The following is a 16,394-nucleotide window of genomic DNA, read 5'->3' on the forward strand; positions in this document are numbered from 1 at the left end:
AGGACGGCTCACCTCTCACAGTTCTGGGCGACTTTAACCTCCCCACGTCTACCTTTGACTCATTCCTCTCTGCCTCCTTCTTTCCACTCCTCTCCTCTTTTGACCTCACCCTCTCACCTTCCCCCTACTCACAAGGCAGGCAATACGCTCGACCTCATCTTTACTAGATGCTGTTCCTCCACTAACCTCATTGCAACTCCCCTCCAAGTCTCCGACCACTACCTTGTATCCTTTTCCCTCTCGCTCTCATCCAACACTTCCCACACTGCCCCTACTCGGATGGTATCGCGCCGTCCCAACCTTCGCTCTCTCTCCCCCGCTACTCTCTCCTCTTCCATCCTATCATCTCTTCCCTCTGCTCAAACCTTCTCCAACCTATCTCCTGATTCTGCCTCCTCAACCCTCCTCTCCTCCCTTTCTGCATCCTTTGACTCTCTATGTCCCCTATCCTCCAGGCCGGCTCGGTCCTCCCCTCCCGCTCCGTGGCTCGACGACTCATTGCGAGCTCACAGAACAGGGCTCCGGGCAGCCGGCGGAAATGGAGGAAAACTCGCCTCCCTGCAGACCTGGCATCCTTTCACTCCCTCCTCTCTACATTTTCCTCCTCTGTCTCTGCTGCTAAAGCCACTTTCTACCACTCTAAATTCCAAGCATCTGCCTCTAACCCTAGGAAGCTCTTTGCCACCTTCTCCTCCCTCTTGAATCCTCCTCCCCCTCCCCCTCCTCCCTCTCTGCAGATGACTTCGTCAACCATTTTGAAAAGAAGGTCGACGACATCCGATCCTCGTTTGCTAAGTCAAACGACACCGCTCAGTTCTGCTCACACTGCCCTACCCTGTGCTCTGACCTCTTTCTCCCCTCTCTCTCCAGATGACATCTCGCGTCTTGTGACGGCCGGCCGCCCAACAACCTGCCCGCTTGACCCTATCCCCTCCTCTCTTCTCCAGACCATCTCCGGTGACCTTCTCCCTTACCTCACCTCGCTCATCAACTCATCCCTGACCGCTGGCTACGTCCCTCCCGTCTTCAAGAGAGCGAGAGTTGCACCCCTTCTGAAAAAACCTACACTCGATCCCTCCGATGTCAACAACTACAGACCAGTATCCCTTCTTTCTTTTCTCTCCAAAACTCTTGAACGTGCCGTCCTTGGCCAGCTCTCCCGCTATCTCTCTCAGAATGACCTTCTTGATCCAAATCAGTCAGGTTTCAAGACTAGTCATTCAACTGAGACTGCTCTTCTCTGTATCACGGAGGCGCTCCGCACTGCTAAAGCTAACTCTCTCTCCTCTGCTCTCATCCTTCTAGACCTATCGGCTGCCTTCGATACTGTGAACCATCAGATCCTCCTCTCCACCCTCTCCGAGTTGGGCATCTCCGGCGCGGCCCACGCTTGGATTGCGTCCTACCTGACAGGTCGCTCCTACCAGGTGGCGTGGCGAGAATCCGTCTCCTCACCACGTGCTCTCACCACTGGTGTCCCCCAGGGCTCTGTTCTAGGCCCTCTCCTATTCTCGCTATACACCAAGTCACTTGGCTCTGTCATAACCTCACATGGTCTCTCCTATCATTGCTATGCAGACGACACACAATTAATCTTCTCCTTTCCCCCTTCTGACGACCAGGTGGCGAATCGCATCTCTGCATGTCTGGCAGACATATCAGTGTGGATGACGGATCATCACCTCAAGCTGAACCTCGGCAAGACGGAGCTGCTCTTCCTCCCGGGGAAGGACTGCCCGTTCCATGATCTCGCCATCACGGTTGACAACTCCATTGTGTCCTCGTCCCAGAGCGCTAAGAACCTTGGCGTGATCCTGGACAACACCCTGTCGTTCTCAAATAACATCAAGGCGGTGGCCCGTTCCTGTAGGTTCATGCTCTACAACATCCGCAGAGTACGACCCTGCCTCACACAGGAAGCGGCGCAGGTCCTAATCCAGGCACTTGTCATCTCCCGTCTGGATTACTGCAACTCGCTGTTGGCTGGGCTCCCTGCCTGTGCCATTAAACCCCTACAACTCATCCAGAACGCCGCAGCCCGTCTGGTGTTCAACCTTCCCAAGTTCTCTCACGTCACCCCGCTCCTCCGCTCTCTCCACTGGCTTCCAGTTGAAGCTCGCATCCGCTACAAGACCATGGTGCTTGCCTACGGAGCTGTGAGGGGAACGGCACCTCACTACCTCCAGGCTCTGATCAGGCCCTACACCCAAACAAGGGCACTGCGTTCATCCACCTCTGGCCTGCTCGCCTCCCTACCACTGAGGAAGTACAGTTCCCGCTCAGCCCAGTCAAAACTGTTCGCTGCTCTGGCCCCCCAATGGTGGAACAAACTCCCTCACGACGCCAGGACAGCGGAGTCAATCACCACCTTCCGGAGACACCTGAAACCCCACCTCTTTAAGGAATACCTAGGATAGGATAAAGTAATCCTTCTCCCCCTCCCCCCTTAAAAGACCTAGATGCACTATTGTAAAGTGGCTGTTCCACTGGATGTCATAAGGTGAAAGCACCAATTTGTAAGTCGCTCTGGATAAGAGCGTCTGCTAAATGACTTAAATGTAATGTAAATGTAAAGCACTTCATAATGACGGAAGTGACAGGCGGTAGTCATTTAGCTCAGTTACCTTAGCTTTCTTGGGAACAGGAACAATGGTGGCCCTCATCAAGCATGTGGGGACAGCAGACTGGGATAAGGATTGATTGAATATGTCCGTAAACACACCTGGTCTGCGCATGCTCTGAGAACGCGGCTGGGGATGCCGCCTGGGCCTGCAGCCTTGCGAGGGTTGACACGTTTAAATGTTTTGCTCATGTCGGCTGCAGTGAAGGAGAGCCCGCAGGTTTTGGTAGCGGGCCGTGTAAGTGGCACTGTAGTGTCCTCAAAGCGAGCAAAGAAGTTGTTTAGTCTGTCTGGGAGCAAGACATCCTGGTCGGCGATGGGGTTGGTTTTCCTTTTATAGTCCGTGATTGACTGTAGACCCTGCCACATGCCTCTCATATCTGAGCCGTTGAATTGCGATTCTACTTTGTCTCTATACTGATGCTTAGCTTGTTTGATTGCCTTGCGGAGGGAATAGCTACACTGTTTGTTTCTGGTCACCTTGCCCTGATTAGAAGCAGTTTTGCGTGAATACTGCCATCAATCCACGGTTTCTGGTTTGGGAATGTTTTAATAGACGCTGTGGGTACGACATCACCGATGCACTTGCTAATAGACTCGCTCACCGAATCAGCGTATTCATCAATGTTGTTGTTCGACGCTATGTGGAACATATCCCAGTCCACATGATCGAAGCAATCTTGAAGCGTGGAATCCGATTGGTCGGACCAGCGGTGAACAGACCTGAGCACGGGAGCTTCCTGTTTTAGTTTCTGTCTATAGGCAGGGAGCAACAAAATGGAGTCGTGGTCAGCTTTTCCGAAAGGAGTGCGGGGGAGGGCCTTATATGCGTTGCAGAAGTTAGAATAACAATGATGTAGGGTTTTGCCAGCCCTGGTTGCACAATCGATATGCTGATAGAATTTAGGGAGCCTTGTTTTCAGATTAGCCTTGTTAAAATCCCCAGCTACAATAAATGCAGCCTCAGGATATGTGGTTTCCAGTTTACATAGAGTCAAATGAAGTACGTTCAGGGCCATCGATGTGTCTGCTTGGGGGGATATATGCGGCTGTGATTATAATCGAAGAGAATTCTCTAGGTAGATAATGGAGTCGACATTTGATTGTGAGGAATTCTAAGTCAGGTGAACAGAAGGACTTGAGTTCCTGTATGTTGTTATGATCACACCACGTCTCATTAATCATAAGGCATTACACCCCAGCCCTTCTTCTTCCCAGAAAGATATGATATTCTGTACTTACTTTTATTGGCGTTGTAACTGTATTGTCAAATGTGTTGGCGGATTACAGCTGGATATCCTTGATCTAGAAAATGTGGTAAAAATAAGTAATATCAGATCAAGACTAAAACAAAAAACGCTTTGTAAATTATAGACATTTAATCATAAGACTGGATGGTTTCAAATACTAACGTTAATTAGCTAGCTAGCTAGTTGTTGTTCTTCTCATCAAGACCTTTTAAAATAGGAAGTCAACTTGACTGTTTATACCTAGCATTAGACAACTAGGTAGAAATCGTAGCTAAGACTTGAATGCCTCTCTGATTGATAACGTTAACTAGCTAGGTCAAAGCAATGTATAGCCAGATAATAGTATTTCTAGCTTAGTCATAAATAGCTAACTAGCTAAATAACTGGCTAGGTAGCTAACGTTATAACATTTAGGACATTCAGTACCAGTCAAAAGCTTGGATACATCTACTCATTCAAAAGTTTTTCTTTATTTTTACTATTTTCTACATTGTAGAATAATAGTGAAGACATCAAAACCATGAAATAACACATATGGAATCATGTAATAACCAAAAAGTGTATAACAAATCTAAATACATTTTATATTTCAGATTCTTCAAAGTAGCCACCCTTTGCCTTGATGACAGCTTTGCACACTGTGTTGTATCTTCTGTATAAAAACAGTGTGCAAAGCTGTCATCAAGGCAAAGGGTGGCTACTTTGAAGAATCTGAAATATAAAATGTATTTAGATTTGTTATACACTTTTTTGGTTATTACATGATTCCATATGTGTTCATTCGTAGTTTTGATGTCTTTACTATTAGGTAGAAAACAGTAAAAATAAAGAAAAACCCTTGAACCAGTAGTTGTGTCCAAACTTTTGACTGGTACTGTAAATGTGTTATATTCCTAACCAATTGTGTTTCTTTGCGTTGTTTGTAACTTTAAATAAAAACTTATTTTGTACATAATGTTGCTGCTTATGACCGAAAATAACTTCTGGGCTTCAGAACTGCGATTACTCACCACGGACTGGCAGAATCCTTTTTGTCCTTTAACGAGTCCGACGAGCCCAACGTGAATGATATACTGCTTTCCCGGGAACAGGCCTAGATCCCCGTCATTTGCGTGAAGAGAAGGCGGAGAAAAAGGGGCCAGAGGGCGACTGTCTTCCGAGAATTCATAGGTGACTGAATAAACCCTAACTTCCTTCCATTCTGCTAGCAAACGTGCAATCTTTGGACAATAACATCGATGACCTACATGGATTATTAAACTACCAATGGGACATTCAAAACTGTAATATCTTATGCTTCACAGAGTCGTGGCTGAACGACGACATTATCAACATACAGCTGGCTGTGGTAATACGCTGCACCGGCAGGACAGAACAGCTGCGTCTGGTAAGACAAGGTGTTGCGTACTATGTACTTTGTAAATAACAGCCAGTGCACGATATCTAAAGTTTAGCTCGCCTGAAGTATCTCATGATAAACTGTAGACCACACTATCTACCTAGAGAGTTTTCATCTGTATTTTTTGTAGCGGTCTACATCCCACAACAGACTGATGCTGCCACTAAGACCACACTATCTACCTAGAGAGTTTTCATCTGTATTTTTTGTAGCGGTCTACATACCACAACAGACTGATGCTACCACTAAGACCACACTATCTACCTAGAGAGTTTTCATCTGTATTTTTTGTAGCGGTCTACATACCACAACAGACTGATGCTGCCACTAAGACCACACTATCTACCTAGAGAGTTTTCATCTGTATTTTTTGTAGCGGTCTACATACCACAACAGACTGATGCTACCACTTAGACCCGCACATAATGAGATGTATTTCCCGCCAGAAGCAAACAGGAAAACACTCACCCAGTGGCGGCGCTCCTAGTAGCTGGGAACTTTAAGGCAGGGAAACTTAAATCCGTTTGACCAAATTTCTAATCAGCATATTAAATGTGCAACCAGAGGGGAAAAAAACTCTGGACAACCTTTACTCCACACACAGAGACGCATACAAAGCTCTACCTCGCCCTCCATTTGGCAAATCTGATCATAATTCTATCCTCCTGATTCCTCCTTACAAGCAAAAATTAAAGCAGGAAGCACCAGTGACTCGGTCAATAAAAAAGTGGTCAGATGGAGCAGATGTTAAGCTACAGGACTGTTTTGCTAACACAGACTTGAATATGTTCCGGGATTCTTCCGATAGCATTGAGGAGTACACCACATCAGTCTATGAGTTAATCAATAAGTGCATTGATGACATTTATCAATAAGTGCATCGATGACATCGTCCCCACAGTACATACCCCAACCAGAAGCCATGGATTAGAGGTAACATCTGCACTGAGCTAAAGGCTAGAGCTTCCGCTTTCAAGGAGTGGGACTCTAACCGGGAAGCTTATAAGAAATCCTGTGATGCCCTCCGACGAACCATCAAACAGGCAAAGCATCAATACAGGACTAAGATTGAATCAACTACTGACCCGTAGCCATGAAGTGCTTTGAAACCCTAGACCTACTCCAATTTGCATACCGCCCCAACAGATCCACAGATGATGCAATCTCTACTGCACTTTCCCACCTGTACAAAGGAACACCTATGTGAGAATGCTTGAGCTAAGCACCCTGGGACTTAACATCTCCCTCTGCAACTGGATCATGGACTTCCTGCAGGGTTGACCCCAGGTGGTAAGGGTAGGGAACAACACATCCGCCTCGCTGATAATCAACACTGGGCCCTGCAGGGGAGCGTGCTCAGTCTCCTCCTGTACTCCCTGTTCACTCATGACTGCATGGCCAGGCACGACTCAAACACCATCATCAAGTCTGTTGATGACAACAGTGGTCGGCCTGATCACCGACAATGATGAGACAGCCTATAAGGAGGTCAGAGACCTGGAGACCTGGTCGTGTGTTGCCAACAAGACAACAACCTCTCCCTCAACGTGATCAAGAGAAAGGAGATGATTGTGGACTACAGGAAAAAGAGGACCAAGCACACCCCCATTCTCATTGATGGGGCTGTAGTGGAATAGGTTGAGAGCTTCACATCACCAAACTAACATTGTCCAAACACACTAAGACAGTTGTTAAGAGGGCATGACAAAACCTATTCCCCCTCAGGATACTGAAAAGATTTGTCATGGATCCTCAGATCCTCAAAAGGTTCTACAGCTGCAACATCGAGAGCATCCTGACAGGTTGCATCACTGCCTGGTATGGCCACTGCTCGGCCTCCGACCGCAAGTCACTACAGAGGGTAGTGCGTACGGCCCAGTACATCACTGGGGCCAAGCTTCCTGCCATCCAGGACCTCTGGATGGTGTCCAGGTGTCAGAGGAAGGCCATAAAAATTGTCAAAGACTCCAGTCATCCTAGTCATAGACTGTTCTCTCTGCTATCACACGGCAAGCGGTACCAGAGCACCAAGTCGAGGTCCAAAAGGCTTCTTAACAGCTTCTACCTCCAAGCCATAAGACTGCTGAACAGCTGGGCTACCCAGACCCCTCTTTTACATTGCTGCTCTCTGTTTATAATATATGCATAGTCACTTTAACTCTACCTACTGTTAAGGGATTTTTTTTTTATCAATAATGACTAATTATGTATACATTTCAATCAGGACTGACTAATCAGAATACTATTATGTTACTGTATAGATGTATGAATTTTGTACATATTACCTCAATTACCTCGACTCACCGGTGCCACCGCACATTGACTCTGTACCGGTACCTCATGTATATAGCCTACACATTGACTCTGTACCGGTACCTCATGTATATAGCCTACACATTGACCCGGTGAGTCGAGGTAAGTGAGGTAATATGTACAAAATTCATACATCTATACAGTAACATAATAGTATTCTGATTAGTCAGTCCTGATTGAAATGTATACATAATTAGTCATTATTGATAAAAAAATCCCTTAACAGTAGGTAGAGTTAAAGTGACTATGCATATATTATAAACAGAGAGCAGCAAAAAAGGGGTCTGGGTAGCCCAGCTGTTCAGCAGTCTTATGGCTTGGAGGTAGAAGCTGTTAGAAGCCTTTTGGACCTCGACTTGGTGCTCTGGTACCGCTTGCCGTGTGATACAGAGAGAACAGTCTATGACTAGGATGACTGGAGTCTTTGACAATTTTTATGGCCTTCCTCTGACACCTGGACACCATCCAGAGGTCCTGGATGGCAGGGAAGCTTGGCCCCAGTGATGTACTGGGCCGTACGCACTACCCTCTGTAGTGACTTGCGGTGGAGGCGAGCAGTGGCCATACCAGGCGTGATGCAACCTGTCAGGATGCTCTCGATGTTGCAGTTGTAGAACCTTTTGAGGATCTGAGGATCCATGACAAATCTTTTCAGTATCCTGAGGGGGAATAGGTTTTGTCATGCCCTCTTAACAACTGTCTTAGTGTGTTTGGACAATGTTAGTTTGGTGATGTGAAGCTCTCAACCTATTCCACTACAGCCCCATCAATGAGAATGGGGGTGTGCTTGGTCCTCTTTTTCCTGTAGTCCACAATCATCTCCTTTCTCTTGATCACGTTGAGGGAGAGGTTGTTGTCTTGTTGGCAACACACGACCAGGTCTCCAGGTCTCTGACCTCCTTATAGCTGTCTCATCATTGTCTGGGGTGATCAGGCCGACCACTGTTGTCATCAACAGACTTGATGATGGTGTTTGAGTCGTGCCTGGCCATGCAGTCATGAGTGAACAGGGAGTACAGGAGGAGACTGAGCACGCTCCCCTGCAGGGCCCAGTGTTGATTATCAGCGAGGCGGATGTGTTGTTCCCTACCCTTCCACCACCTGGGTCAATGGCCCTGCAGGAAGTCCATGATCCAGTTGCAGAGGGAGATGTTAAGTCCCAGGGTGCTTAGCTCAAGCATTCTCACATAGGTGTTCCTTTGTACAGGTGGGAAAGTGCAGTAGAGATTGCATCATCTGTGGATCTGTTGGGCGGTATGCAAATTGGAGTAGGTCTAGGGTTTCAAAGCACTTCATGGCTACGGGTCAGTAGTTGATTCAATCTTAGTCCTGTATTGATGCTTTGCCTGTTTGATGGTTCGTGGAGGGCATCACAGGATTTCTTATAAGCTTCCCGGTTTGAGTCCCACTCCTTGAAAGCGGAAGCTCTAGCCTTTAGCTCAGTGCAGATGTTACCTCTAATCCATGGCTTCTGGTTGGGGTATGTACTGTGGGGACGATGTCATCGATGCACTTATTGATAAATGTCATCAATGCACTTATTGATTAACTCATAGACTGATGTGGTGTACTCCTCAATGCTATCGGAAGAATCCCGGAACATATTCAAGTCTGTGTTAGCAAAACAGTCCTGTAGCTTAACATCTGCTCCATCTGACCACTTTTTTATTGACCGAGTCACTGGTGCTTCCTGCTTTAATTTTTGCTTGTAAGGAGGAATCAGGAGGATAGAATTATGATCAGATTTGCCAAATGGAGGGCGAGGTAGAGCTTTGTATGCGTCTCTGTGTGTGGAGTAAAGGTTGTCCAGAGTTTTTTTCCCCTCTGGTTGCACATTTAATATGCTGATTAGAAATTTGGTCAAACGGATTTAAGTTTCCCTGCCTTAAAGTTCCCAGCTACTAGGAGCGCCGCCACTGGGTGAGTGTTTTCCTGTTTGCTTCTGGCGGGAAATACATCTCATTATGTGCGGGTCTAAGTGGCAGCATCAGTCTGTTGTGGTATGTAGACCGCTACAAAAAATACAGATGAAAACTCTCTAGGTAGATAGTGTGGTCTTAGTGGCAGCATCAGTCTGTTGTGGTATGTAGACCGCTACAAAAAATACAGATGAAAACTCTCTAGGTAGATAGTGTGGTCTTAGTGGCAGCATCAGTCTGTTGTGGTATGTAGACCGCTACAAAAAATACAGATGAAAACTCTCTAGGTAGATAGTGTGGTCTTAGTGGCAGCATCAGTCTGTTGTGGGATGTAGACCGCTACAAAAAATACAGATGAAAACTCTCTAGGTAGATAGTGTGGTCTACAGTTTATCATGAGATACTTCAGGCGAGCTAAACTTTAGATATCGTGCACTGGCTGTTATTTACAAAGTACATAGTACGCAACACCTTGTCTTACCAGACGCAGCTGTTCTGTCCTGCCGGTGCAGCGTATTACCACAGCCAGCTGTATGTTGATAATGTCGTGTTCAGCCACGACTCTGTGAAGCATAAGATATTACAGTTTTGAATGTCCCATTGGTAGTTTAATAATCCATGTAGGTCATCGATGTTATTGTCCAAAGATTGCACGTTTGCTAGCAGAATGGAAGGAAGTTAGGTTTATTCAGTCACCTATGAATTCTCGGAAGACAGTCGCCCTCTGGCCCCTTTTTCTCCGCTTCTCTTCACGCAAATGACGGGATCTAGGCCTGTTCCGGGAAAGCAGTATATCATTCACGTTGGGCCTCGCCGGACTCGTTAAAGGACAAAAAGGATTCTGCCAGTCCGTGGTGATGTCGCAGTTCTGAAGCCCAGAAGTTATTTTCGGTCATAAGCAGCAACATTATGTACAAAATAAGTTTTTATTTAAAGTTACAAACAACGCAAAGAAACACAATTGGTTAGGAATATAACACATTTACAGTACCAGTCAAAAGTTTGGACACAACTACTGGTTCAAGGGTTTTTCTTTATTTTTACTTTTTCTACCTAATAAAAGAACATCAAAACTACGAATGAACACATATGGAATCATGTAATAACCAAAAAAGTGTATAACAAATCTAAGCCATTTTATATTTCAGATTCTTCAAAGTAGCCACCTTTGCCTTGATGACAGCTTTGCACTGTTTTTATACAGAAGATACAACAGTGTGCAAAGCTATCATCAAGGCAAAGGGGTGGCTACTTTGAAGAATCTGAAATAAAAATGTATTTAGATTTGTTATACACTTTGGTTATTACATGATTCCATATGTGTTATTTTCATGGTTTTGATGTCTTCACTATTATTCTACAATGTAGAAAATAGTAAAAATAAAGAAAAACTTTTGAATGAGTAGATGTATCAAACTTTTGACTGGTACTGAATGTCCTAAATGTTATAACGTTAGCTACCTAGCCAGTTATTTAGCTAGTTAGCTATTTATGACTAAGCTAGAAATACTATTATCTGGCTATACATTGCTTTGACCTAGCTAGTTAACGTTATCAATCAGAGAGGCATTCAAGTCTTAGCTACGATTTCTACCTAGTTGTCTAATGCTAGGTATAAACAGTCAAGTTGACTTCCTATTTTAAAAGGTCTTGATGAGAAGAACAACAACTAGCTAGCTAGCTAATTAACGTTAGTATTTGAAACCATCCAGTCTTATGATTAAATGTCTATAATTTACAAAGCGTTTTTGTTTTAGTCTTGATCTGATATTACTTATTTTTACCACATTTTCTAGATCAAGGATATCAGCTAATCCGCCAACACATTTGACAATACAGTTACAACGCCAATAAAAGTAAGTACAGAATATCATATCTTTCTGGGAAGAAGAAGGGCTGGGGTGTAATGCCTTATGATTAATGAGACGTGGTGTGATCATAACAACATACAGGAACTCAAGTCTTCTGTTCACCTGACTTAGAATTCCACTCACAATCAAATGTCGACTCCATTATCTACCTAGAGAATTCTCTTGATTATAATCACAGCCGCATATATCCCCCCAAGCAGACACATCGATGGCCCTGAAGCGTACTTCATTTGACTCTATGTAAACTGAAACCACATATCCTGAGGCTGCATTTATTGTAGCTGGGGATTTTAACAAGGCTAATCTGAAAACAAGGCTCCCCTAAATTCTATCAGCATATCGATTGTGCAACCAGGGCTGGCAAAACCCTACATCATTGTTATTCTAACTTCTGCAACGCATATAAGGCCCCTCCCCGCACTCCTTTCGGAAAAGCTGACCACGACTCCATTTTGTTGCTCCCTGCCTATAGACAGAAACTAAAACAGGAAGCTCCCGTGCTCAGGTCTGTTCACCGCTGGTCCGACCAATCGGATTCCACGCTTCAAGATTGCCGATCATGTGGACTGGGATATGTTCCACATAGCGTCGAACAACAACATTGATGAATACGCTGATTCGGTGAGCGAGTCTATTTAGCAAGTGCATCGGTGATGTCGTACCCACAGCGTCTATTAAAACATTCCCAAACCAGAAACCGTGGATTGATGGCAGTATTCACGCAAAACTGCTTCTAATCAGGGCAAGGTGACCAGAAACAAACAGTGTAGCTATTCCTCCGCAAGGCAATCAAACAAGCTAGCATCAGTATAGAGACAAAGTAGAATCGCAATTCAACGGCTCAGATATGAGAGGCATGTGGCAGGGTCTACAGTCAATCACGGACTATAAAGGAAAACCAACCCCATCGCCGACCAGGATGTCTTGCTCCCAGACAGACTAAACAACTTCTTTGCTCGCTTTGAGGACACTACAGTGCCACTTACACGGCCCGCTACCAAAACCTGCGGGCTCTCCTTCACTGCAGCCGACATGAGCAAAACATTTAAACGTGTCAACCCTCGCAAGGCTGCAGGCCCAGGCGGCATCCCCAGCCGCGTTCTCAGAGCATGCGCAGACCAGGTGTGTTTACGGACATATTCAATCAATCCTTATCCCAGTCTGTCCCCACATGCTTGATGAGGGCCACCATTGTTCCTGTTCCCAAGCTAAGGTAACTGAGCTAAATGACTACCGCCTGTCACTCCTCGTCATATAGTTTACATTTACATTTACATTTAAGTCATTTAGCAGACGCTCTTATCCAGAGCGACTTACAAATTGGTGCTTTCACCTTATGACATCCAGTGGAACAGCCACTTTACAATAGTGCATCTAGGTCTTTTAAGGGGGGAGGGGGAGAAGGATTACTTTATCCTATCCTAGGTATTCCTTAAAGAGGTGGGGTTTCAGGTGTCTCCGGAAGGTGGTGATTGACTCCGCTGTCCTGGCGTCGTGAGGGAGTTTGTTCCACCATTGGGGGCCAGAGCAGCGAACAGTTTTGACTGGGCTGAGCGGGAACTGTACTTCCTCAGTGGTAGGGAGGCGAGCAGGCCAGAGGTGGATGAACGCAGTGCCCTTGTTTGGGTGTAGGGCCTGATCAGAGCCTGGAGGTAGTGAGGTGCCGTTCCCTCACAGCTCCGTAGGCAAGCACCATGGTCTTGTAGCGGATGCGAGCTTCAACTGGAAGCCAGTGGAGAGAGCGGAGGAGCGGGGTGACGTGAGAGAACTTGGGAAGGTTGAACACCAGACGGGCTGCGGCGTTCTGGATGAGTTGTAGGGGTTTAATGGCACAGGCAGGGAGCCCAGCCAACAGCGAGTTGCAGTAATCCAGACGGGAGATGACAAGTGCCTGGATTAGGACCTGCGCCGCTTCCTGTGTGAGGCAGGGTCGTACTCTGCGGATGTTGTAGAGCATGAACCTACAGGAACGGGCCACCGCCTTGATGTTATTTGAGAACGACAGGGTGTTGTCCAGGATCACGCCAAGGTTCTTAGCGCTCTGGGACGAGGACACAATGGAGTTGTCAACCGTGATGGCGAGATCATGGAACGGGCAGTCCTTCCCCGGGAGGAAGAGCAGCTCCGTCTTGCCGAGGTTCAGCTTGAGGTGATGATCCGTCATCCACACTGATATGTCTGCCAGACATGCAGAGATGCGATTCGCCACCTGGTCGTCAGAAGGGGGAAAGGAGAAGATTAATTGTGTGTCGTCTGCATAGCAATGATAGGAGAGACCATGTGAGGTTATGACAGAGCCAAGTGACTTGGTGTATAGCGAGAATAGGAGAGGGCCTAGAACAGAGCCCTGGGGGACACCAGTGGTGAGAGCACGTGGTGAGGAGACGGATTCTCGCCACGCCACCTGGTAGGAGCGACCTGTCAGGTAGGACGCAATCCAAGCGTGGGCCGCGCCGGAGATGCCCAACTCGGAGAGGGTGGAGAGGAGGATCTGATGGTTCACAGTATCGAAGGCAGCCGATAGGTCTAGAAGGATGAGAGCAGAGGAGAGAGAGTTAGCTTTAGCAGTGCGGAGCGCTCCGTGATACAGAGAAGAGCAGTCTCAGTTGAATGACTAGTCTTGAAACCTGACTGATTTGGATCAAGAAGGTCATTCTGAGAGAGATAGCGGGAGAGCTGGCCAAGGACGGCACGTTCAAGAGTTTTGGAGAGAAAAGAAAGAAGGGATACTGGTCTGTAGTTGTTGACATCGGAGGGATCGAGTGTAGGTTTTTTCAGAAGGGGTGCAACTCTCGCTCTCTTGAAGACGGGAGGGACGTAGCCAGCGGTCAGGGATGAGTTGATGAGCGAGGTGAGGTAAGGGAGAAGGTCACCGGAGATGGTCTGGAGAAGAGAGGAGGGGATAGGGTCAAGCGGGCAGGTTGTTGGGCGGCCGGCCGTCACAAGACGCGAGATGTCATCTGGAGAGAGAGGGGAGAAAGAGGTCAGAGCACAGGGTAGGGCAGTGTGAGCAGAACCAGCGGTGTCGTTTGACTTAGCAAACGAGGATCGGATGTCGTCGACCTTCTTTTCAAAATGGTTGACGAAGTCATCTGCAGAGAGGGAGGAGGGGGAGGGGGAGGAGGATTCAAGAGGGAGGAGAAGGTGGCAAAGAGCTTCCTAGGGTTAGAGGCAGATGCTTGGAATTTAGAGTGGTAGAAAGTGGCTTTAGCAGCAGAGACAGAGGAGGAAAATGTAGAGAGGAGGGAGTGAAAGGATGCCAGGTCTGCAGGGAGGCGAGTTTTCCTCCATTTCCGCCGGCTGCCCGGAGCCCTGTTCTGTGAGCTCGCAATGAGTCGCCGAGCCACGGAGCGGGAGGGGAGGACCGAGCCGGCCTGGAGGATAGGGGACATAGAGAGTCAAAGGATGCAGAAAGGGAGGAGAGGAGGGTTGAGGAGGCAGAATCAGGAGATAGGTTGGAGAAGGTTTGAGCAGAGGGAAGAGATGATAGGATGGAAGAGGAGAGAGTAGCGGGGGAGAGAGAGCGAAGGTTGGGACGGCGCGATACCATCCGAGTAGGGGCAGTGTGGGAAGTGTTGGATGAGAGCGAGAGGGAAAAGGATACAAGGTAGTGGTCGGAGACTTGGAGGGAGTTGCAATGAGGTTAGTGGAGGAACAGCATCTAGTAAAGATGAGGTCGAGCGTATTGCCTGCCTTGTGAGTAGGGGGGAAGGTGAGAGGGTGAGGTCAAAAGAGGAGAGGAGTGGAAAGAAGGAGGCAGAGAGGAATGAGTCAAAGGTAGACGTGGGGAGGTTAAAGTCGCCCAGAACTGTGAGAGGTGAGCCGTCCTCAGGAAAGGAGCTTATCAAGGCATCAAGCTCATTGATGAACTCTCCGAGGGAACCTGGAGGGCGATAAATGATAAGGATGTTAAGCTTGAAAGGGCTGGTAACTGTGACAGCATGGAATTCAAAGGAGGCGATAGACAGATGGGTAAGGGGAGAAAGAGAGAATGACCACTTGGGAGAGATGAGGATCCCGGTGCCACCACCCCGCTGACCAGAAGCTCTCGGGTGTGCGAGAGCACGTGGGCGGACGAAGAGAGAGCAGTAGGAGTAGCGGTGTTGTCTGTGGTGATCCATGTTTCCGTCAGAGCCAAGAAGTCGAGGGACTGGAGGGAGACATAGGCTGAGATGAACTCTGCCTTGTTGGCCGCAGATCGGCAGTTCCAGAGGCTACCGGAGACCTGGAACTCCACGTGGGTCGTGCGCGCTGGGACCACCAGATTAGGTGGCTGCGGCCATGCGGTGTGGAGCGTTTGTATGGTCTGTGCAGAGAGGAGAGAACAGGGATAGACAGACACATAGTTGACAGGCTAGAGAAGAGGCTACGCTAATGCAGAGGAGATTGGAATGACAAGTGGACTACACGTCTCGAATGTTCAGAAAGTTAAGCTTACGTAGCAAGAATCTAATTGACTAAAATGATTAAAATGATAGAGTACTGCTGGGGTAGGCTAGCTGCGTTGTTGACACTACCCTAATCAAGTCGTACCGTTGAGTGTGAAGTTTCTACAATGCTGCTTATCGGGAGCTAGCTGGCTAGCTAGCAGTGTTGGTTACGTTACGCTGCGTAGGAGAACGACAATAGCTGGCTAGCTAACCTAGAAAATCGCTCTAGACTACACAATTATCTTTGAAACAAAGACGGCTATGTAGCTAGCTATGTAGCTAGCTACGATCAAACAAATCACACCGTTGGGACTGTAATGAAATGAAGTGAAAAAGTGATACTACCTGTGGAGCGACGCGGAATGCGACCGGAATGCGAAAGTTCTATTCAGTAGACGTTGGCTGGCTATTGGCTAGCTAGGAGTGTCTCCTACGTTAAGGACGACAAAAATAGCTGGCTAGCTAACCTCGGTGAATTAAGATAATCACTCTAAGACTACACACTCTAAACTACACAATTATCTTGGATACGAAGACAGCAAAGACAACTATGTAGCTATCTAATACTACACTAATCAAGTCGTTCGGTTGA

The 16,394-nt window shown here is 47.1% G+C and overlaps 1 protein-coding gene and 1 pseudogene across 3 annotated transcripts in view; both read right to left on the reverse strand.

Annotated features, from left to right (window-relative positions):
* The window catches only part of LOC115122708 (cyclin-dependent kinase-like 5), a 300,065-nt gene that overhangs the window by 63,120 nt on the left and 220,551 nt on the right, over positions 1–16,394 (reverse strand). The gene's annotated exons all lie outside the window — the stretch shown is intronic.
* Positions 7,989–16,394, reverse strand: part of LOC135564587 (uncharacterized) — a 48,710-nt pseudogene continuing 40,304 nt past the window's right edge.

This window comes from Oncorhynchus nerka, linkage group LG25 (genome assembly GCF_034236695.1).
Source record: "Oncorhynchus nerka isolate Pitt River linkage group LG25, Oner_Uvic_2.0, whole genome shotgun sequence".
Taxonomy (NCBI): domain Eukaryota; kingdom Metazoa; phylum Chordata; class Actinopteri; order Salmoniformes; family Salmonidae; genus Oncorhynchus; species Oncorhynchus nerka.